The 25,151-nt window shown below is 46.6% G+C and overlaps 1 protein-coding gene and 1 long non-coding RNA gene across 5 annotated transcripts in view; one reads left to right on the plus strand and one right to left on the minus strand.

Moving 5' to 3' along the window:
* Window positions 1-25,151, plus strand: part of LOC120391388 (maestro heat-like repeat-containing protein family member 2A) — a 257,457-nt gene that overhangs the window by 72,569 nt on the left and 159,737 nt on the right. The gene's annotated exons all lie outside the window — the stretch shown is intronic.
* On the minus strand, window positions 12,897-19,581 carry LOC120391426. 2 transcript variants are annotated; one of them, XR_005591297.1, is made up of 6 exons: window positions 19,349-19,581; window positions 19,095-19,232; window positions 18,773-18,884; window positions 16,102-16,362; window positions 14,268-14,600; window positions 12,897-13,272 (listed from the first exon to the last, which is right to left on the minus strand). It is a non-coding gene; the product is annotated as an uncharacterized LOC120391426 (long non-coding RNA). The 2 variants fall into 2 exon arrangements; XR_005591298.1 differs by lacking the exon at window positions 14,268-14,600 and having other exon boundaries at window positions 19,349-19,573.

Raw genomic sequence — 25,151 nt, forward strand, 5'->3', positions numbered from 1 at the left:
CTCTTGTGGGTTCCAGGACTAGGTGCTCCAAGAAACAGTCATTTAAGGTGTCAAGAAACTTTATCTCTGCATCCCGTCCTGAGGTGACATGTGCCCAGTCAATATGGGGCTAGTTGAAATCCCCCATTATTACTGACTTTTTGATTGTTATAGACGCTCTAATCTCCCTGAGCATTTCACAGTCACTATCACCATCCTGGTCAGGTGGTCGGTTGTATATCCCTACTGCTATATTATTATTTGCGCATGGAATTACTATCCATAGCGATTCCATCAGACAGTTTGGTTCATTTAAGATTTTTACTTCATTTGACTTAACGCTTTCTATTGCCACACCCTCACCAGCATTTCCTGTTCTGTCCTTCCGATATATTTTGTAACTTGGTATTACTGTGTCGCGTTGATTATGCTCATTCCACCAAGTTACTGTGATGCCTATTATATCCATACCCTCATGTAATACAACATACTCTAGTTCACCTATCTTATTGTTTAGACTTCTAGCATTGGTATATGAGCACTTTAAAAACTTGTCACTTTTTAGCTCTCTGCCATTACATGATGTAATTGAATGGGACTCTTTTTTATTTGACTGTTTCTCATCAGAGCCTACCTGTATTTTATCATCTTCCATCCTCTCCTTAGCCACCTCCTTACTAGGACATAGAGAATCTCCATTAATAGATCCGCCCCTAAGGGATGTCTCTGTCCAAACCACATGCTCCTCCACACATAGAATAGAATCATAGAATCATAGAATCTCAGAGTTGGAAGGGACCTCAGGAGGTATCAAGTCCAACCCCCTGCTCAAAGCAGGACTAAACCCAACTAAATCATCCCAGCCAGGGCTTTGTCAAGCCTGACCTTAAAAACCTCTAAGGAACGAGATTCCACCACCTCCCTAGGTAGCCCATTCCATTTCTTCACCACCCTACTAGTGAAAAAGTTTTTCCTAATGTCCAACCCAAACCTCCCCCTCTGCAACTTGAGACCATTACTCCTTGTTCTGTCATCTTCTACCACTGAGAACAGTCTAGATCCATCCTCTTTGGAACCCCTTTCAGGTAGTTGAAAGCAGCTATCAAATCCCCCCTCATTCTTCTCTTCTGTAGGCTAAACAATCTCAGTTCCCTCAGCCTCTCCTCATAAGTCATGTGCTCCAGCCCCCTAATCATTTTTGTTGCCCTCCGCTGGACTCTCTCCAATTTATTCATATCCTTCTTGTAGTGTGGGGCCCCAAACTGGACACAGTACTCCAAACGAGGCCTCACCAGTGCTGAATAAAGGGGAATGATCACGTCCTTCGATCTGCTGGAAATGCCCCTACTTATACAACCCAAAATGTCATTAGCCTTCTTGACAACAAGGGCACACTGTTGACTCATATTCAGCTTTTCATCCACCGTAACCCCTAGGTCCATGTTGGCTTTCCCTCAGCCCTTAGTTTAAAAACTGCTTTATGACTTCTTTAATTTTAAGTGCCAGCAATGTGGTTCCATTTTGGTTTAGGTGGAGCCCATCCTGCCTGAATAGACTCCCCCTTTCCCAAAAGGTTCCGCAGTTCCAAATAAATCTTACCCCCTTGTCCCTAAGCCATCGGCTCATCCATGCATTGAGACCCTGCATTTCTGCCTGTCTAACTGGCCATATGTGTGGAACTGGAAGTGTTTCAAAAAATGTTACCATGGAGCCTAAATTTGGCCTCCAGGATCTCTCTCCCATTCTTCCCTATGTTCTTACCCAGGGGGATTCTATGATTCTATGATAGACTCCACTGGGCAATGGCAAAGAGGAGAGGAAAAAAATTCTTTAGTCACAGGGAATGTGTTGTTCTAAAGCAGACAGAGGAGGAAATAAGGCACCACACTGCTCACCACAATCCAGACAGGACAGGGGTATCCACCAGGAAACACCTGAGAAAGAGGAAGTCACTGAGCAGAAATTGACTTTATATGGGCAAAACCCACTTGTGTGTGCAGTGTTTTTCCTCAGTGGAAGGTTGATCTATTTGGAAGAAGCACATATGTGACACTGATTGGACCAGAGCTGTTCCTCTAGGAGGGGCCACAAGAAAAGGGGACCTGGTAAGACCCACACATGTGAGTGATCCTAGGAAGAGGAGCTTGCATGTATTTCTTTGTCTCTCTTCACCTTGAGCTCATGGACACCAGGATGGGAGGACTGGAGAGCCCCAAGTCCTGAGGAGTCCCTCTCTTGAAGCACCTGCCATATGGGACCATCAACAAGGACCATCTGTCGGGAATCAGGGCCTGCAGCAGAGCCAGTCTCCAGGCAACCTAACGAGCTCAGGTAGCCTGTACCAAGCTGCCTGATTGGTGGGAAGGGTCAGTAGAGAGGCTCTTAAGCCCAGCAGTGGCAGTTCAGTAGCTGCTCAAAGCTTTTGCCCACAGCTATGGTAGCTCCAGCCTTGGTCCAGCCCAGCTCCTGCCTTGTCCCTCCCCAGCTAACCTGGTTTTGACCCTCAGCTCTGATTCCTCATCTCCAGCTTCGGCTCCGACCCCGATTCTGACCCTGGGTTCCAACTTCTGGCTCCTGCCCCTGGCTCTGACCCTTGGCGCTGGCATTTGGCTCCTGGCTCTGACCCACAGCTCTGGTTCTTGGCTGCAGGTCCTGCTCTGACCACTAGACCTGACCACCCACATCCCGCTCTCTGACACCGTCAAGCACGGATAGTCATTAGCCGCCTCTTCCATCTTCTTCCTGTGTTAACCCTGTTACTACGGCACCACCTGGAACGGGACTGATGTTCTGTCTGCGTCTCCAAGACGACAGCTGCAGACAAGAGCTACAATCACAGCTGAGACTTGGATAGCACCAACTCATGCATAGGGAGGCACACTGTGAGCTGGATGAAGATCTGTTCTTTGGTTTGTTTCTGTTAAGAAGAGCTACTGCTCAGAATGTGACTTCGGCATTACAGCTGCACCACCTTAGATGACTGCTTAAAGCAAGACACATTAACAACCCCAGGACACTGACATCTTTGACCATTATGTTAGCAACCAGCCATTCAGTATGGGCACCTCTTCAGTTTTACTGAATGCAGGATTTAAAAGGTTAGTTGTGAACAGATACTTCACACTGGTTAATTTTAATGAGAGGGAAGGAACACTGGCCAGAATAGGGAAATAATAGATACAGAATATTTACTAAGTGAGATCTATGCAACTCTGCAGGGCCGGATGAAATTCACCCTAGAGTACTTAAGAAACTAGCTGAAGCAATCTCTGAACCATTAGCGATAATCTTCCAGAACTCATGGAGGGTGGGTGAGGTTCATAACAAGGACAAACTTCAAAAAAAAAGGTTCTCAGGGAAGTAAAGATGGGACAGGCTAACTTCAATACCCAGAAAGATACTGGAAAAAATGATTAATCTACCAATGTATTAAAAGCTAGAGGATAATAGGTGATAAGTAAGAATCAACATGGATTTGTCAAGAACAAGCAGGGGCGGCTCTAGGCACCAGCAAAGCAAGCACCTGCTTGGAGCAGCCCATTTGCCGGGGCAGCAGGGAAGCTGAGAACCAACAGGGGGCTCTGGGAGCTGTAGTTCCTTGGTTAGCTCCCTGCCTATAGAGCCAGCCCTGGAGCAGGGAAAGAACTACATTTCCCAGCATTCCCTTGGCCACTACCAACTGGGAAGGAAGGAGGGGGACCTCATGCGGCAGCGTGCTGTGAGTGCTGTGAATAGTAGGGAGACCAGACTTTAACATTCAAAAAACACGACACTCCACGGGGAGGGAAGCTCCCCCCCCCGCCACCATCCACTCCCTCCGACTGCCCCCCACAGAAACCCCAACCCATCCAAACCCCCCCGCTCCCTGTCCCCTGATCACCCCCTGCCGGGACCCCTGCCTCTAACTGCCCCCCAGTACCCCACCCCCTATCTAAGCACCGCTGGTCCTTGTCGCCTGATTGCCCCATCCCAGGACCCCTGCCCCTAACTGCCCCTTGGGACCCCAGCCCCCACCTAAACCTCCCTTCTCCTTGTCCCCAACTGCCCCCTCCTGAGACCCCTCCCCAACTTCCCCCCTAGGACCTCACCCCCTACCTGTCCCCTGACAAACCCCTGGGACTCCCATGCCTATCCAACCGCTGCCTGTCCCCTGACGGCCCCCCCGAACCCCTGACCCATCTAACCCCCCCTTCTCCCTGTCCCTTGACTGCCCCCCCAAACCCCTTACCCCTTCTCCAACCCCCCCAGCCCCCTTACTGTGCCACTCAGACCAGCTTGTCTGGCTCTGCGCAGCGCCAGACACGCTGCTGCATACATGCTGCCGTGCTCTCCCACGGAGCCCACAGCCCCCCCTCCACCCCCACCCCAGACCTGCCTTCCAGATTTGAACACCTCAAAATTCAGGAGTGCTCAAGCTTAGTTTGGGCAGTTGCTACTTCTTTTCTCCCAAATCAAGTATACTGATCCACTGTAACTTGCTGTAGAAAAACTAGGATAAAATTGAGCAAGAAATGCTTCCCAGCGGTTATTAGGACTGGAATTGCTATTTTCAATAGCCATTGCCTTTTGTTTGTTTGTTTAAAAGGAAGACAGTGATATTGCATTGGCAAATTCCCCATAGAAACAAAGAATGGAACAAAAGAATAATAAAGGCACCTCAACTTTTCCTCATTTATGTAGGACAGTCTTATAATATGCATCCAGATATCCTCCAATCACACAAGGTGAAAATTGTTCCACTTTACTGCAGTTCTGTAACCATATGGGACCCAATCCTGTTTGTGTTCTGTGCACATCCAAAATTCCTGCTGAATGACCCACCCTGGGAGCAAGTTACCAGTGACCCAGGGCTGTGGCGGAAGGAGGGTGGGGGTGGGGGAGAGACCCCAGGGCTGGGGTGGCAGGAGGTGTGTGTGGGGGGGCACTGGTGGGGGGGAAAGCCCAGGGCTGGGGCAGCAGGAGGGTGCAGGGGGAGCCCAGGGCTGGGACGAGGGGCAGCCAAATTTTTTTTTGCTTGGGGCAGCAAAAAACCTAGAGCCGGCCCTGGCCACCTGAATGCTACCATTCTGTCCCTCATCAACAGCACAAAAAAATAATGATGTTTCATTGGCAGTTACTTGCACAGCCTATGGCAATAGAGTAATCAAAATTGTACAGCAAAGTTTGTTGCAGTTGCAACTTTAGAGTTGGCCATGGATATTAAACCTCACAAACATCTTGAAAAAAATACAGCAATGAGGCATAAACCATATTACACCTGTCTTTCTACAATTTTCTAAATTTTAATAGGGTTCCAAGATTGGACAATGCGGACGGCAAAAGCGTATATCTCATGATGGCAGTTCCTAGACGGCTTCAGGAGCCAGTTAAGGTATATTAGGCAAATAGTGTGGGGACGCTTGTAAACAAGCCATATGTCCAGCATTACCCCCCTGTGACTGTGTGAGTGCTACGCCACAATTGATATTAATAACACAAGTAAAGGTTAGGCTGAACTAGGACAAAAGAAACTGGTTAATGAGGTAGTACAAATTCAGGATGGGATCTGTGCTATAGGTTTTCATAATTTTTTCCATAGCTGGCAACATTTGCCCTACAAGTGATGCTGGATTCTGCATACTTGTTACCAGCAGAATACCAAATAGGAGCCCAGGCCTCTGGCCAACAAGCAAAGGCAGTACTGTCATTGAAATGATCATTCCACATGAACACTTACAAGACTTACTGATTGAGCTGTTCCCCCCAGTGGAACACTTGCAGTTGGATAGACATGATTTGGTGGCGAGAACCAAGGAACCTCTAATACAAATAACTTAATTGATCCAGCAGCAAATGAATGAAATAGAAAATGTACAAAGAGAGGTGGAAAGACTCTGGTGGGCAATTCTGGAGGATGTGACTTTACATCCAGTGGTCCGAACCCTTAGCGTAATCCTAATGGGAGTCCACGCCCTAACAATTGTTATTCTCATGGGAATGTGCTGTTACATGTTATGTCAAACCAAGAAAGCTAAGTTACAGTACTGAGTGAAGAAGGGGATGCGAATGTGAATCAGTACCGCTGTGGTAATGAATAATCATTTTAAGGAGTAAGGTGTTAAAGAATATACTTCTAACATATACAGCATATAAGCCCCCGTCATATATCACATATGATCATTTATCAGCCACATAGTAATCACAACATATATTCATTTATATATATATCCATATATTTATTTTATTTATAAAATTTAGATTTTTTTTCTTAACAAAGCCCCAAGTGTGGACTAACAAATACCGGCAAAGGCCATCTCATACCATTCAGTGAAGTTAACAACACACAAGCACAGACCCCACAACTCAGTCGAGGTCCCGAAACTAACATTCCCAGGCCCACCATAAGGGACTAATAATAATTGGATAATAAAATTTGTCTATCAGTCGTACGAGGGAATGTGCCGACTAAGGGACAGATGGGGCATGAGTGTATGGATGGTAAAATAAAGTAACCAAATAATAATGTTTAGCCCAATGGGTTCTCTTTACTCCACGCATTATGATTTTCTGGGATGATGGGAAAACATCCTCCCCATAAAAAGACAAAAAGTGGGGGAATGTAGTAAGATGAGGTCCTGAAACAAAAGTCCTTGTATCAGAGGCCCGGTCTGAGGCTAAGGCCTGAGCTAAGGTAATGGCCAAGACTTTGCTGATATAAAACAAAGTTCAGCTCTGAACCAGAGGCAGACCCTGCTCCCAGAATCTGGCATGTAGTGGGCTGATGCTATAAAAACACACATACCAAAAAGGTTCTGGGCACAAGTGATGTAAAGATGTGCCAGGATGGTACCAGAAAACTCCTGCATGGATTAGATGGTCCAGTGCCAGTCAGCTTCTCCACCTCTGCTTTCCATGATCCTGTCCCATAGCTCAGCTCGCTGCAATAGCCGCCCAGCATGTAGAGCAGTGATACATGGACCTCAGCGGCTCAGGAGCTGAATTAGCCATCACCATTATGCTAAAGAGCCACAGTAGGTGAATTGATTGTTTCATTTCCTATAGTACTATTCATATTTAAACATTATGATGGGAAATATTTCATTTTTTATCTATATCTATTATTCTCACAACAAATAAGTTAGTAGTTTAGTGCAAGTTGATAACTTAATGGGTTAATAACATAGTAAAAGCATCCACATTGGTTAATAACTTAGATCTGCTAATAATTAAATCACCATGTTTCAATAGCATGTGCTGCAGAGCTGCAGGAGACACATTGAAGAGCTTCTTGCACTTCACGAGTGGTAGTCTGAGAATCACTGCTATAGAGAGATGATAGCTCCTAAGCTGTCCCACGTGGGGCAGGCTGCGTGACACCCCCCACTCCTTCCCATCCCTGTTGTGGATTCCGGGACTCAGCTAGCACTGCTGTTCGCAGATCCAGTGCTCAGTCACGGGGCAGGTGGCATCATTCCACTTCCCGTCGAAGCGGAGGCTGCCACAGTCCTCCCCTTGCTGCCCAACATTGCTGGGTTCCCCGGTCCCCCAGAACCTGAAATGCAAACCGAAGCCCCATGGAATTAGAGGTGGGTATGGAAGTTCTACAAGGGAGGTGGGGTACCAAAAACTTTGGATGGAAGGACCTTGGTGGATGCCAGCTGCTTCATACAGCTCTAGCTGCCTTTAAATGTCACCATCCAAACAGCAGGGGTTGGCAGGCCAGGTGGTGCAGTTGCTGGGTAAGAGGAAGTTGGATGGATGGAAGAACGCAGAGAATGGGTGGCTGCTCATCACAGCAGAGAGGGCAGTCGGGGCACAAAGAGACCGATGCTTGACTGTGCCTGCACTGCAGAAACATGATTTAGATGGCTCTGCTCCTACCGCAACTCCCACCGGTGGATGCCTGTATCCCAGCACCCCTGCAAATGCTCCACTTGTTCCTGGCTTACACAGGCTGCCCTGGTGACAATCATCTCCCATCCAATCCCCAGTGTGGCTGGAGTCATAGCAACAGAACAGAGTCCACATGTGTACAGTGTCTCTGGTTCGAAAACCTTCTCCATGCAGGTCGAGTGAAATGAGCCAGCTCCTAGGGGACAGGTCTCCATGTCACCAAGGCCAATGGGCCGTGACTGGTCTGATAGTTTTAGCAGAGAGAGTCAAGGTGGGCATGGACAGATCTACCTACTCAATGCTTGAGGTGGTGCCTGGAGATCAGGGCCAGGGCAGGTTGGTGCTAACCACTGAATAGGGGGAAGCTGGCCCAGCCACTGCTCAAGCCAGAGCTGTTCTCAGCTTGGAGGACATCAGTTTCCAGTGCATTTTACAGGGGAGGAAACTGAGGCATAGAGCAGGGAGAGACGTGCCTCACAGTCTGCCAGCAGAGAACACTCATGGGGCTGGGACTAGAACCCAGGAGTGCTGCCTCCTTCTCCATGGCCCTGTTCCCATGGGGCCATGTTGCTGTTCTCCCCAGCACCTTTCCTTAGCATGACATTCAGAATGTCCCAGTGTAAAGCAGCTTTTTGCTCCCCAGGAACATCCCAGGTCCAGCCCCTGCTCTGTGCTGACCCTGGATGACATTAGCATGGAGGCAGTAGCAGACTCAACCTTCTTTACATGCTTTAGCCAATAAAGGGGACCAGGAACCCCTCTGGCAATAATTGCAATAGTATCAGTGCTCCATCTGGCTCTTTAAAGCAGAAACAGCTGATTGTAACGGACAGTTCTTTCTCTATAGAGGCCGAACAGAGAGGGACTTGCCTGACAGACAGGGGGCTGCCATCCAGCCAGCGCCACTCCCCTTCCTTTGCTGAGTCGCTGAGGCCCAGCCAGTGCACGCTGGGCTCAGTGATGTGGTTAGACAAAAACCTCTATGTGGGAAAACAGGTGAAGGAGACAATCATGATCCCAAGCAGAAGTTGAGGTGGGGAGGTGAGGAGGTTTCATGGGGATGGTGTTTGTGGCCAGCAGAGTCTGTAGCTATAGAATGTCACTCCTCCCCCTGTTTTTCCAAACCTTTACATTAGGGCTGGCCAACCTACATTTCCCATAATGCCCCAGGCACTCCCATGATGCATCACTTTCTCTCTTCAAGAGGAGTGACCGTTGTGCATCATGGGAGATGGAGACTGACTAGGTAGCCTGATCTCTAAAGAATGGGGGCCTGAGACATCAAAACTACAGCTCCCATGAGGCACTGCAGCAGCATTTCCAAGTTGAAATGTTTCGATTTTCAGCCAAAAAAATTGAAATATATATAAATCTTTGCCCCCCAAAATGAAATTTTTTTACAGGAAAAAAATGTTCATTTTCTGACCAGCTGTACTTCAAATGCCTCATCCCTGCCCTTTGTCCTGCAAATCTTCCCTTCAGAAGGGGAGGTGAACACTGGCCTGTGCGCTGTTTGGTGCGGGTAATTTTCAGTCCTGGCTTAACTACATCTCTCGAGGGATGAATATTTCACACTCCGAAGGGACATTGCGAGGTCGGCGTAAGTTTTAGTGTAGACTAGGCCTTAGAGCGTGAAACCACACACCATGCTACCTTTAGCGTTACCAGTCACTACTATACCTTGTCTACACATGGAAGCTGACTGGCGTTCAGTAATCCTTCCCCGAGTACTTCAGAATCTGTGACTTCAATTCCAGAATAATTCATGTGCTTCATATGATTTATTCCAAGAAATCCTGGAATAAAATCATGCTTGTTCTGAAATAGCCGCAACCTCATTGGGGCACTATCCCAGAATAGCTACTCTGGTCAACTCTTCCTGTAGATAACTCCATTTAGACCACTGTGGGCTTTTGCTTTAAATAGGATTAAAGGTTTGGTGTTTGTGGTGGCTAGCGTTTCACTCGACCAGTTTAACACATGCTAAAGTACAACTGCTTTGTCTTGACTCGTTTATTAAACTAAACTGTATAATGCAACAAGCTTTAAATTCTAAACAAGGTGTCCAGTGGGCAGGAGTCTGAGGGTGTGTGGTTAACATGTCAAATCCTACTGTGGCCAAAGTGTGCTGTAGCTGGCAAGGCTGTGCCTGCACTTGGGGGACACTGGCAGGCTCATCCCCGGCTGAGCTCTGCAAGGGCAAAGAATGAGTGGTTGGCAGCGTGAGAGCCACAATTTCTGTTCATTTAATCTGCCTGTCTGGGGTTTACACTGCATGTATCATCATGGTGTCTGAGCACCTGTCTGAACAATGGCAGTGGTCCTTGTTATCCATAATCCCCTCCAGCCAGCACAGACTCTAGGGGATGGTATCACTGGCCCCAGAAAGAGCTCTCCCCAACCAGGGCTATCACTGGAATCCATGTATTTCGCAGGTAGATCACTTCACTCCTTTGCATTTCTATTTATAGCTCTGCGTTCATGCTGGCTAAGCAGGAAAGAGATTAACTGAATACTCACTCTCCCAGGGAAAAACCTCCAATCACACTGTTTATCAACATGGGTCTGATTTCCCAGACAAGACTGATTCACTTTCTGGACTGTACCAGCTCCTTCCCACTTGACTAGCTGACCTGACACAGCTCACAATTCCTCCTTTGTTGGCTAGGAAAATGATCCTAAGGAAACTTCATGTGGATTCCCACTGCACTGCAGCAAGTGGGGGCTCTCTTCACCAAATGCAGCCCTGGATGCACATTCTACCCAGTGAGTTGGCCAGTTCCAACCTGACATGCTACTACAGTAACTCCTCGCTTAACGTGGTAGTTGTGTTCCTGAAAAATGCGACTTTAAGTGAACCGACGTTAAGCTAATCCAATTTCCCCATAAGAATTAATGTAAATTGGGGGGGCGGGTGTTTAGGTTCCAGGGAATTTTTTTTCACCAGACCAAAAATATATATTATATAGATATACACACAGTATACGTTTTAAACAAACAATTTAATACGGTTCACAGCTATGATGATTGATAGCCTGCTGGGCGGCTGCAGCACAGGGATCTTAGGGGAGTGGGGAGCTGATAGAGGGGCTGTTGGTCCACCCTGGTTGCAAGCCCCCACCAGCTAGCTGCAACGATAGTTAAGACCAAAGCAGATTGTGAAGAACTTCAAAAAGATCTCACAAAACTAAGTGATTGGGCAACAACATGGCAAATGAAATTTAATGTGGATAAATGTAAAGTAATGCACATTGGAAAAAATAACCCCAACTATACATACAACATGATGGGGGCTAATTTAGCTACAACGAGTCAGGAAAAAGATCTTGGAGTTATCGTGGATAGTTCTCTGAAGATGTCCACGCAGTGTGCAGAGGCGGTCAAAAAAACAAACAGGATGTTAGGAATCATTAAAAAGGGGATAGAGAATAAGACTGAGAATATATTATTGCCCTTATATAAATCCATGGTATGCCCACATCTCGAATACTGTGTACAGATGTGGTCTCCTCACCTCAAAAAAGATATTCTAGCACTAGAAAAGGTTCAGAAAAGAGCAACTAAAATGATTAGGGGTTTAGAGAGGGTCCCATATGAGGAAAGATTAAAGAGGCTAGGACCCTTCAGTTTGGAAAAGAGGAGACGAAGGGGGGACATGATAGAGGTATATAAAATCATGAGTGATGTTGAGAAAGTGGATAAGGAAAAGCTATTTACTTATTCCCATAATACAAGAACTAGGGGTCACCAAATGAAATTAATAGGCAGCAGGTTTAAAACAAATAAAAGGAAGTTCTTCTTCACGCAGCGCACAGTCAACTTGTGGAACTCCTTACCTGAGGAGGTTGTGAAGGCTAGGACTATAACAATGTTTAAAAGGGGACTGGATAAATTCATGGTGGCTAAGTCCATAAATGGCTATTAGCCACGATGGGTAAGAATGGTGTCCCTAGCCTCTGTTTGTCAGAGGATGGAGATGGATGGCAGGAGAGAGATCACTTGACATCTCTGACCCAGGGATACTATGTTCAGGGTCAAGACGGACACATGACTAGAAGTAAAGGGTGTCATGTGACCCCTCTAAGAACTCCTCCGACCGCCCTCTACCAATCAGGATGGGTTTTAACACACAATCACCCTGAGAGGAGATTTGACCAATCTGGGGGTGTCCTGGGGTGGAGTGATCAGGCAGGAAGAGGGTCATATGACTCCTCTAAGAACGCCTCCATAGCCCCCTGCCAATCAAGATGGGTTTCAGCAACAAAGGACTTTCCCAAGAGTGGATTTGACCAATCGGGGGGAAGGGAGCTCTGGGCGAGATGACCCATGCAGAAGAGGGTCATGTGACCCCTCTAAGAGCTCCCCCATCGCCCTCTACACATCAAAATGCAGCATCACCCCCAGAAGTCCCAGCACCACATGGAAGAGGCCATTTTGTTCCAAGAATGCATGTTTTAGAAATCATGGAAACAGAGAGGAAAAATGGAGTCCTTCACCACCTCAGAGAATTTAGGATTGAAAAAGTTCTAACGGAGAAAGGAAAAGGGAGAAAAAAAGCAGCTACTGGTGAAATGGTCGGGGTGGGCCAATAAGTTTCACAGCTGGGTCAAAGCTTCTCAACTCTGTGACATTTAGAGGCAAACAAAAATGATTCCTCCTGCAAAGAGAGAGAGGAAGAGAGAAATGAGCGACAGCAGGTTTTACATTACTTTGCCCAACAACGCCAGCTGTGGGTTCCCCCCCCCAAAAAACCTCAGCTCAAACTTTACAATACAGATAATTAGCCCCTTGCATCTCCCAGGTGCCTGGGAGATGGGGTTAGTGGAAATACAATACCCACACAGCTGCAACATAGAAAAGTTAGACTTAGACTAAAGTCATTCTCCAAAAATGGGTATAGTGCAAAGATAATTGAAAGCAGCCTGTTTGCTGGAGCTTGCTACTCTTTCTATATAGCAAAACTGCTTCATACTCCCAGTGGACTTTGCCCAATATTGTTTTTAAAAATGAGTACCTATTCGGAATTTCTTAGCACTCAGTGCTAGTACAAGTCAAGCCATTTATTTGGGGACCTAGATATGAACACAACCGCCTAACCTGAGGCAATTTTTTTTTTAAATCAAACTTGGCTTGTATTCATGTGTTACCTATTGCCATGGTGGCATCAGCAAGCGGGACATATGCAATGAAATTCACTGTACATAAAGTTGCCGCAAGAGTCTTAAGCTAATGCTTGTTGCTTCACTGCACTTTCGGGGGAGAGCTGATCAGGGAAACAGAACACCTGCCTTTCCAGACATAATCCATTGTCCAAAATTTCTCTTCATCCAAATGAATGCCACCTCCTCTTTCTTCTCCAGGTCCATATACATGACCCAGCTCACCACAAGACCCATCAAATGGGGAAAAAGTCTCCAGGCTCTGGCAAAGTACATAAAGGTTTTAGCTGACAGTTGAGGGAACCAAATAATCAACTCAACTTCAAACAACCATAATTTGAGCAAAGATAAAAACATGGTCCTCAAACTTGCCATCTCATTTAACTTTTCTTTGTTGCTAATGTTTCAAACCACACAGGCATGTGTTAGGTCAACAACTCAGAGCCAAACCCCCAGATTTTCCAGAGCTCTGCTTCATGTTCTGGGGAAACAGAGGCTCACAGGTAGGTTCAAGTCACCTTTCTACTGACCCAGCCAATCTCTTAAACTGTCTGGGGCCAAGTTTTAACTTTCTGTGCCAGGTAGCTACTCCCAAGATGCTGCTGGCCAAGATTGCAAGAACACATCATGCTCCAGTCCCACCTCTCATACCTTTGCCATGCCCCCCTCCTGGTCCTTAGACTGCCCCAGGATACCTCCTAGTACTTACAGGGGAATCTTCAGCTGCCACTTTAAAGCAACATTTAGTTCCCTTTTTGCCCTCTGAGCCAATGCAATGGCTCAAAGGGGACATACAAGGAAGTAAGGATCTGGGCCATCCAATTTCAACATTGTGAATATTTCTTTCACATCTGTCCTGCACACATGTATTTCTAAATATTAAACACTGTTTCTGTGTGAGTTCCCAGATTTTTCTTAAATTTAAATGATTCCTATTAAAGTAATCAATTTTATGAAGAGACTGGTATCTTCCTTACAGGGCAGATTTACACTATGGCCCCAATCCTGAAATCTTTTGAGTAGTAATTCCTTTTAAAGCCTAAAGTCTGCCCTCAGTTACAACCATGGTATTCCCATTGCATTCAATGCAAGTTTAACATGTGTATCTGAGGGCAGAATAAGGCCTTATACTCAGTCTCCAATCTGTGCTTTCTGCTCAGCTGCACTCTGTGCAGGAGGTGACAGGAAAGGAGAAAAGTTTCTCCCCATCCCCTGGGCTGCCATAAAGTAGAGTAGCCTTAAGGCAGCTCAGCTTACCCTGGCTTGTAATAGTCACCAGATAGGAAGGATAGGGGCCAGATACTGCACATCAATAGGAGGAGTAGCCTGACTTGATAGGAGACGATAGGCAGCACTGAAATTCATGTTGTTTACTTTCCTTAGCACTTCGAAATGTCTTTTGGAAATACTCTTTAAGGAAGCACCAAAGAAACCAGGCAGCTTTTAGAAGCAAATGTAATCATGGTATTAGCATTGCCATTGTCTACTGTCACAAAATGTAGTGGTGTGATATCACTTCAGACATTTACAGTCATCTCTACTGCTTGGTCCACTTCCTCATGCCTCAGTTTGTTGGTAAAATTCACCATCCTGCATGCAAGGAAAGTGTAGGACATACATGTTAATATGCAGTGTTGTCATAGCCGAGTTGGTCCCAAGAGATTAGAAAGATAAGGTGCGTAAGGTAATTTTTTTTATTTGACTAACTTTCAAGTTGCTTCCAACTTCCCACTTCTAAGTTGGTTCAATAAAAGCGATGATCTCACCCACCTTGTCTCTTTAATACATGTTAATAGACAGCAACTCAGAGTTGTGGCTTGTGAGCTCAGAGGGCTGTATTCTCTGGCCCACCAAGTTCATTTTGCACCATCTAAGTAGCACTCAGTGAACTTAAACCAGCTGCAGCTTGATGTTAGAGAATTCCTCCTGTCTAAGGGAATCACCGCAGGTATATGGCCGGTGATGGCAGTATAGCTGCCTCCCATGCCACTGTAGCTCCTGGAGCACTGTTGTAATCTACATTGTTTTATATGTAAATTGCAACTGTTTGAACATGGGTGTAACTAAACTGTCTCTCTCATTATTGTAGTGCTGTGTTGTAAATCAGCTGGTCTCAACTGTGGGCCCACAGCCCACTGGACCCCAATCCCCCTGCTCTGCGGGGCAAGTCTTGAGCCCCCCACATTCCGTGGAGCTCCTGAGCCCCCCCAGTCCCACAGGGCAGAATCCTGCCCGTAGCTGAAGCCCAGAGGGCCCCCCCCACATCTGAATCCTGGAGGGCCCTCCCTCGCTGGGTCATGGAGTTTCTATAGCATGTTGAGGGCGGGGGGCTTCAAAAGAAAAAGATTGAGACCCCTCATTGTAAACAACACTCTAAAACATCCATCTGGGCACCACAAAATAGTTATTAACCCTTCTGTGATGTGCAGCAGCCAATCTCTATCTGTAACATCAGTCAACATCTTGCCCCAGTGAGGTTAGATTTGGGATTTAACTTAATAGCGTCTCTGATGAAATATGGCATTTCATGATCACGTCAGTAGACATTGTCCAGTGCATGCCACCCCCAACACAAGACCAGCCCTCAGAGATTTATTACTACTGTGACTCTCTCCTTTTTCTTCACAAAGCCACATACTGCAGCTCTCTCTCTGGGCTCAGGCTGTGTTCTGACACAACAAAATGCCAACTGCAGCCAGAGCAAGTTTTGAGGATACCAAGGGGTGCATGGAATGCAGGACAGACCCTTCAATCCTCATTCAGGTAAATTCCTCCTGACTTTTATTCTGCTTAACTAAGGGCTGCAGACATTAGTTCATAGCACTGGGCCCCTCTGCCCTTACAGTGAACAGTTCTCCTGGAAGTTGTAAACAAGTTCCAGTCAGAACCAGTTTTCCTAAGGGGTTTCCCAAGCCCCAAGCAGGGGCTGTCTTTTCTAAGGGGTTTCCTGGGCAAGCCTATAAAAGGTGCCCTGGACACAGCCTCAGGGCTGTCCATCTGAGTGGCAGCCAGGGATGGTCATGGGTCACAGGTCTTACTTGCAGCCTGATCTGTAAAGAGAAAAGAGAGAAGGAGAAGAAACACCACTTACCTTTGTCACCATCCATCACGGTTCTCCTGTGCATTCAGACAGCATATACTGAGCGGAAAGAACACTCAGTGCAGGAGATGAAGGGACTGAGTTAAACTGCAGATGTCAAGGTCACTTACTTCCATTTTCAGTGACTAATCTCTTAAGCCAGTGGGGATGGCCAGGGTACAAAAGTATTTCTGTAGATCAGCATGTGATTATTTGTATTCCAGCACTGCCTCATAGTCCCAGTCACAGACCAGATTCCCATTGTGCTAGGACCTGTACAAACACAGAACAAGATGGTCCTTAACTGTCATTAATTAACACATATTAACAGCACAACAAACAGACAAGAGAATAATAAAGCAAGCAAAAAAGCCCCCTTTGACCAGGTACCAGCATATAACTAATATAAGGCTATATATTTAAGGAACTTTCTCCCTGATTCAGGGTCTGATGTAACAAAGCCCCTGTTCCATACCATTGTGTAAACTGGGGACTTGTATAATTGCACAAGTATACAGCAGCACACAGTTGAGGCCTACTTAATTTTTAGTACATTAACAGGAGGCCACTCTGCAAGAAACTAAGGGCTTGGTCAGCACAGAGAGTTTGCCTGTCTCTGTGCTGGGGTTATGCACCCCTCAGGGTCTACACCTGGCTCCATAAAATCGGGCCTTTCAAAAATGCAGCATTGTGTAGGAGCACAGGTAATTGTAATAATGCTTGTCCATTGCAGCTGTTAACATCAGGGCAAGGCATCCACATATAGGTCCACTACGGATGGACCAGTGATAGGAAGAGTGTTTGTGCATGTGACAAGTAACACCACGAACTATGTAATGCCACAGAACAAATTAAGATCAACAACAGAACAACCTTATGCGTGGCAAAGCCATGACAAAAACTGTGCAGGCATCAAGCAGCTCATAAATTAGCACATCATCACCCAAACACTGCCTGAGCTTGACTTAGATCTTGGGCAATAGCAGACCCTCAAAAAGAGGCCACAGCTTTACACCCATGATCACTGTGGTGTTAATTGGCTGCATTTTACAAGAGCTGCATCATAGGTTGACTCTGAGTGTATTTACAGGGGGCCAGGTTTTCACCACACAGGCACAGACACACAGAGTGTTCTGCAGCAGTATTAGCTGAGCTACAGCAATGAGCAGTGGGATCCTAGAGCCAACCCTGAACTTTATTATTCCACACAAATGAGAAATGTCTTAAAACCATGGAGCTTTCCTTTTGGGCACTATAATAGGGATCCACTCACATTTTGAGAGCCTCTTAGTGGCTGGGTCTGGTACCACAGTCCTTTTCTCACCCCTGGGGAACCCTGCCAGCCCACCTCAGTGAGTCTTCTGTGGCTCAGGCCTCTGGCTAAGTCCCAAAGTCCAAATGAACCCCTCTGGGATAGTCAAGAACAGTCCCATTGCCCTCACTAGGTTCTCCAGCCCCAACTCTGGGTCCTTGAAATTCTGCCCTTTGTCCAAGCTCTCCATAAGCATTTTCCCCCTTCATGGGGCTTATACCACTGTAGATGGTAGGGGAACTGGGCCTGCCCATAACTCTGGCTTCCAAACCATGGACCCTGTAAACAGTAGCTAGGCACTGCTTTTTTTCAGTTCATTGTTGCTTCTTCCTACCAGCCACTTTTAGCTTCACTCTCACCTCAGGGTTAAAGTTCTTAGGGACTCTCTTCCTGCAAACACAGCTTAAACAAATGCTTCCAGAATCAAACTCTAGCTATCCCCTGACTTTCTGTAGCCAGAGAGCAGCACCCTTTCTTGCTCCTCCAGTTCCTGCCAGAAACTGACCTGCTAAGGCCCTGCAGCTCCTTTTAGCTGAGCCTGATGGGCTCTGATTGGCTGCTTTCCTGAGGCCTCTCTAGACAGACCCAGATTTGTGGCTCTTTTCCTGGGGCAGGGTGTAGTAGGACCACAGGGCCTCTTGTAAAAAGCCTCAAAGCCTAGGTACAGCCCATCACAGGCACAGATCGATTGTTTTTCTTAGAACCAGATAAGGCCCTAAGATAGTTGCTTATCATAAGTGGGAAATATGATGCAGATGTTAGAGGAAGGCTGTGGAAAGGGAGGATGGTCCAGCAGTTATCGCACTAGCCTAGGACTTCATGTGTGACCTTGGGCAAGGCACTTAGCCCTTCTGTGCATCAGTTCTCTGCCTGTAAAATAGAAATAGTAGTGCTTCCCTACCTCCCAGGAGTGTTGTGGGGATACATACATTACAGAGTTTTGAGGTACTCAGATACTACAGTAATGAGAATCTAAAATAGATGTGAATGTGTTTGTATGTTGCTTGTTTTATAGTATTAGGACACTAGGTTCATTCAGAAGATCTGCTGAGCTAAACCAAAATCAGGAGCTGTTGGTTAGTATCAGCACTAGGACTTGACAGAAGAGATCCAGTAATTCAAACTCTGTATCTCTCTCAGCCAGCACCTGTGGTTGTGTAGCTAGTTTAGCCAATAGCAGCAATAAAAATATCTGAGAGAGAATGACTCCGAAAGGTAGAATGAAGTTCCTGGCCAGGTTTCCATATAAAGGAGGATCCATTCTACTATCTAAAATGACAATTACTCTTATTAACTGAACTGTACAACTCCCGAAAGAAAGGCAGACAACAGTCTACTGATTAAACTGCTCTTCAGAGCCCTGTGTTTCACCTGGGCAAGGAAAGCTGTGCTGGTGACTTGGCTATTTTCTGTTGGGGAATTCACCCAGGGGAGGAGGCTCTGGATGATCTCAGGTGTTATTAGTCCAGATCTTAGCGGAACACTGGAAGACAAAAGAAACCACTTATGGGGTTGATTGCACACTTCAAAAACTCAGCTGCTCTGAGCAGACAGCTCTGATATCTATGGGTGGGAGCTGTGTGTTTCCACCCAGGGCACCCCCCCCACAAAGCTATAAACTGGAGTTTCCCTCTCAGCCACTCTATTTGCTACTGATTCCCAAGGATAAAATGATGCCTCCTAGATCTCTTACCTCACCAGCAGACACACTCCCTCATGGTGAGTCTGGGGGTTTTCAAGCAGACTCCATGTTCTCTGCTCCCAGAGTGCTCTCACCAGTCTCTCATTCCCACCCTTGAAAAGCACAGACTCTAATGCTTGGATAGAAAGCCTGGGGAAAGAGAGGCAGAGAACTGCAGCAATTAGTCCAGTTGAGAACTGCTGGTGTAGAAGACCCTACAAACCTTCCAACAATCCCAGCATGCAGAAAAAACAGCCTTTGCTTACCTGATAGGTTTAACAGCAAAAGAGTCTTCAGGAATTTATACGGGAGCAAGCCCAGGTCTGGCAACAACTCCCCCAAAGTTTGCTGAGTCCTGTGACAGGAAATGGAAACCAGGCACAGGAGATCAGACTCTGTAAAATGGGACCTGCAAACAACCCTGATCTGGTTTTGGTTACTCTTAAAGGAGTAGCAGTGAGACCTCATAGGGACAGAATAATGTGGGCCCTTTGACTGACACCCTATTTAACCAGAGAAGCACATATATGGCTCTTAGTGATTAGCGGGCAAGAGATTATGACATAATTAAGGCAGCCATGTTGGACCAGGTGGGGCCTCTCCACAGAAAAGTACTGCCAGAAATGTAGAGTTGAAAAATGGATTGAGGGATTAGGCCTCTGTGCATTTGGACAGAAATTAAAAGATTGGGCCACTCATTGGTAAAGCCAGATACTGAAACTGGGGGAGATCATGGACTGCATGATTCTGGAAGTTTCTTCAGAGTCTCCCTGAGCATACCTGAGTATGGGTTACGTGGCGCCAGCTGGTTAATCTGGACCCCATAGTTAAAGATACAGAGGTATTTGCAGAGGCGGACATTCCCAGAGTGAGTCAGTGGTTTAAGGGACTAGATTTGAGAAGGACCAGAGTGCCTCCAGCTGGGAAGGGCAGCAAGTAGCAGAGGAAGGTGCCTCAAGGAACTGTAGTGGGAGCTTGGCCTACAGTGTGCTTCCGACATGGACGTGAAGGACATCTAAAAAGAGACTGTCCTAAAATGGGCTGTGGGTTTGCACAGTTTTGTGGCTGGGACAAGACTCCCAGGCAGGGAAGAAAAAAGAAAGTAGTTACCATATTGGTCTGGGTAGGGAGGAGCCACCAAAGGGACTAATGGACACAGCTTCATCCTGTTTGCTAATCAGGCAGGAGTTAGTGAAACCCCACTGGATACTTCCCAGAGGTAGGATCAAAACTGAATATGTACATGGGGATAATAAATTCTGCCCAATGGCAGAGGTGACTCTGGAAATCAAGGGGAAGTTTAGGCAGAAACATGTAGGGATAGTGGATGGATTGCCCCACTGCCTTCTCCTGGGCATGGACTGGGATCCCTTTCTAACAGGGACACCAAGGCATGTGTGGAGGCCCAGGAGGGTGGAAATAAAACCTGCAGGGCCAGGTAAAGAGGAAATATATGTAAAGGGGCTGGAGGAACCTAGACACGAAAGTACAAGCCACAGAGAAGGTGAGGATGGAGAAGTCCCCTGAGAGACAAGAGGGAGGAGAAAGAAAACAAAGGTCAAGAGTAAAGGTGACTTAAGATCATCCATTGGGGTCAAACAGTCATCAGAGCCCTTACCAGCAGGATTTCAGGAGCAGGCATCCCTAGAACACTTTGGAGGGACTCAGAGCAGTCTGTGTTCATGGAAGAGGCTGGGGCACAGCATACCACCCCGTCACATATAGGTACCTAAATCTGTCCTGCGCATGGGCCAACAGCATGAGCAGAATATACATTTGTGTCTGCAGCACCAGAATTCACATAGCTTGGTACCCATCCATGGGAACAAATTCGAGTTTTGTGGACAAAACTTAGGCACCTATGCTTGAAAACCTGACTCACTGTGGTCACTACCTAAGATCAGTCTTACTGGGTCAGTCCAATGGTCCATCTAGTCCAGTATACTGTCTTCCAACAGTGGTCAATGCCTGCTTCTTCAGAAGAAATGAACAGAACAGGGCAACCATGAAGTGATCCAATCCCTGTTGTCCAGCCTCAGCTTCTGGCAGTCAGAGGCCTAGGGACACTCAGAGCGTGGGGTTGCATCTCTGGTCATCTTGCCTAATAGCCATTGATGGACCTGTCCGCCATGAACTTATCTAATTCTTTTTTTAACCCAGTTATACTTTTGGCCTTCACAACATCCCTTGGCAATGAGTTCCACAGGTTGACCATGTGTTGTGTGAAGTCATACTTCCTTATGTTTATTTGATACCTGCTGCCCATCCGTGAACAAAGTTTAGATCCTGGTTTCCTAGGAAAACTCAGAGACATTATAAAACCATGAAGTCTGTAATTTGAGCACCTTGTTGGCACAGAATAAAGAAACGCAACAATAATAGAAACTAATAAGGATGTGAGATTGGTGGGAAATGTACATTAATGGGCTACCAGAGCTGAAGTCAACTGATGACTCAGGAATCACTCAGTGTTAACTGGTAAGGGTCACAGAGTGGGTGCCGAGGGGTATGGTATGTACATTCTAGTTCACTGAAAGATTGCCATATGAGTCTCAAAGAAAAGCCCATGTCACCAAGATCATTGTGAAATGTACAGATGCTGTGTAAAGAGTCATGTCTATGCATTGAAAATGACATTCTTATGATCTATGTCTAGGGACTAGTCACCAGGAAAGATGAAAAAATGGTTTTCTTTCAGCCTGTGGATGACCCATAATAACTTAACAAGAGGCACTTTTACTGTATCAAGACAGTTTACTTGCATGTGAATTTCTAAGAGATTTATTAGACTAGCAATCATCAACTCATTCAAAAATGAACAATAGATGCTAAGTGTATTTCTCTGTGTTTATCTATACCCGGTTAGAAGTTTCACAATGTAACTAAATTAGCTTGTAGATGCAAATTCCCTTTCATGGCTTAATTGCCTTAATTATGTGTGCAAGGTGTTCAGTTAACCTTAAAATCAAAGATGTAAGACACTTCAGGAAACCAATCATTTCTACATTATCTTCAGCTTAACTATCTGTGTTATAATGGAAGAACGGCTAATTACCTTATGTGAATGAATGTAACTAGTTTACTGTGTATGCACAGGAAACAGAAGATTATCTTCAAAGCAAAGTACAAGAGGGGAAGGGCCTTCTGTGACAATTTCTGTGAGGTAGGCTTGTCAGCCTGGTAGAATAGCTATAAAAGAGAAGGCTCGGGCCTGATCCTACCATCTGTAGTCTGCTTAAACGTTGAACAGGGACAGTGTAAGCCATAGGACAGAGATCTTCCAAATGATTATTTGGAAGAACCTGGAAAATGCCTGGAAAAACTAACAGACTTTACATCTAAGCTGCCTTTGGATTCTGATCTGTTGGGATGATTCCAGAGAGACTTTTACAAACCAGCAGTTTATTCCATCACTGTTGTGATCCTGAACTATGAACATTGAAAATCACTTGTCTGGATATTGATCTTTTAATCATTTGTAACTCTCTTCTTTCTTTTAACAATAAATCTTAGATTTAGTTCTTCTTCGAGTGATTGCTCCTATGCATTCCAGTCAGTGAACAAAGGGGAGCGGGGCTTTCATTTTAAACAGCTCCTGCAGGAGGCAGCTTTTGCTCCTCCGCTCTCAGCGCCGAGCGCTAGTTAGTTTTCACGGCGCGCTCCCTCGGCACCGGATCGCCGGTACCGCCAAGGCCTCCCGGTACCGGGCGATCCGACGGAGCAGAGCACTCGGCTGCAGAGCAGGCGGCTCGGACGCAGCTTCAGGGCGAGCTCGACCACGGCCCGTACCGGGGAGCCAAGGTCTGGAATGCCAAAAGAGGACCGTGTTTGGCATCTTGTTAACTAGGGTGGAAGCTCTTTTGTTGTTGACTTGGTGAATCTAATGATAGAATAAGCCATCAGTTTGGGGGTTGTCTCCCTCTACTTCTTGCAGTCTGCCTGCAGCGTGGTCACAGCATTGTTTTGTAAACCTCTCTCTTACGGAAGCAGAGGGATGTTAGTCACCTTCAGATCCAAGCTGCTGTCCTGGAAGAGTTTTTCATGCATTTGCGTTGAGTGTCAGATCTGATGTAAGCAGGGAAGTCAGTTCAAGGAAGAGTACGGCTATACTCACTGTGCTATGAACTGTCACTTGATAGGCAGTCAGCAGCTGGATGCTGGCCTGCAAGGCCCTTTCTCTTTCCCACTCCTTCCCTGAACTGAACCATGTCCTTAGGAGCTGTTGGTAGAGCAGGGGAATGGACAGAGTTAGTATCAGAAAATCCCTCCCAAAAGTTCCTCTTAAACAGGTTTAATTGTCACTAAAATCCTTCTCCAAAGCATCTGACCTCCATGTAGCAAAGGAATTACATGTATATCTAAGGGGCTCTTCCATTAGACAAGTCCCAGGGACCAGATTCACCTCTGGTGTACTGTAGCTCGATTGAAGCCAAAGTTGTTACATGAGAGATGAATCTGGGCCCGTGTATGTGATGTCTGCTGTAGACTGTCTAATGGGAGATGTCTAGCACATTGCATGCTGTTTGATGTCTGCTGCTGTGGTCTGTTTCCTGGGCACCTTCTCCTACATTGAGTGGCAAAATGACAGAAAGGAACATTTCTTTTTATTAATTTGAATAAGAGCAGAGAAGTCCCCCCAGCCGAGCTCCTTTTATAACTGCATTTTTATACTGAAGGTGCATCAAACTCCCCACGCCTCAGCTCTTCACGATATTCTGTTCATGTCTGAGGAACAGGAAGTCTCCTCTGAATGAGTTTCCATACACAGGGCTTAACTCAATATTCATTAATTCCTCTTTGAAGAACTGATCAGTTTCAACTGGTTCTCTTGGATTTGGCTACTGCAGTGGTGATTTTCTTGCCGCTCCAAGTAGTGTCAATGACATTGTAGGAACTTGGTCCCAATCCAGCCCTGGCATAAAATGGCACAGCTTCCGTGGATTTCAATGGGGCACATGCCCGCTTATCCCAGGAAGAATTTGGTGCTGTCTCCCTAAAATTCACTCCGTTGTGGAAAATTCCTCCACAACTGAAGCTTGACCCCCTAAATCTCTGGCTCTTCCCTGCTGTAACACAAGAAACAATCTCCACCACGGTTCAATGGTCTACTCACTTCAAACATTTCCTGGAACCAGTCTGTGGTTGGTTCTTCCTCCAGCAAAGTCTCCATTAGCTTGCCAAGGGCTTCCAAGGACCTCACATAGAGTGACTGAAACCAGAAGAGAAGGAGTGAGGCTCAGCACAGAGCATTTGTGTGTGGGGGACGGGGAAAGCTAACCATAACCTTGCCAGGGAGGCCATGTGTGACTGCCATCACCCAGTGCCTGCTGGGCAGAAATACAGTGGATGAAAGGGGAGAAAGGGGAGAAATGGCTCCTGTTTCGGGACATGGAATCCCCGCCCCTACACAGGAATGGTGCTCCCCGCCCCTACACGTGAATGGCGCTCGCTTTGCCAGTATTCTGGACCCTGCCCCTGGTGGCAGCAAGAGCAGCCTCAGGGCTGCTCTACTGCTGCTCCGCCCCCGAGAAGCGGAGAACAGTATAGGGCCTGCTGGCCATGCCCCCATCGGCCCCTTACACCAGGAGCAGGGCTGGTGCATAGCCCTTGCTGGGCAGAAATACAGTGGATGGTGCCAGAGGAGAATTGTTGTCACGTACTTGTATATGCAGAGCATCCTTTGCTGTCTCGCCTTCCTCTTTCGTCATCTCCAAGGGAGGAAGGGGAAATAAACTTCTGAAGCACTGATCAAGGAGATCACGGTTTTCCTCCATGGTCAGAGATGGTTTGAGCTTGCTGGCAGAAGAAAGATAGGTGGAAACTGAGGCACAGAGCGGCGGGCACTGAATGCGGGTCTCAGGCCAGGGCTTTCACCACGAGCCCACCCTTCCCGACGGGCTTCATTGCCCCAACGCTTGCTAAAGGAAAGGTTCGGCTTTGCTTTTCCTCACCCACATCCTTTGCTTCCCCCAGCCATTTGCCATTAGCAAGAAGCACGAAAAGCCGCTGGCAAGGTGCCCATCTTTAATTAGCCTTCCCCTAATGACAAATCACCTCGTTTGTTTAACC

Source organism: Mauremys reevesii, linkage group 25, assembly GCF_016161935.1.
Source record: "Mauremys reevesii isolate NIE-2019 linkage group 25, ASM1616193v1, whole genome shotgun sequence".
NCBI classification, from domain to species: domain Eukaryota; kingdom Metazoa; phylum Chordata; order Testudines; family Geoemydidae; genus Mauremys; species Mauremys reevesii.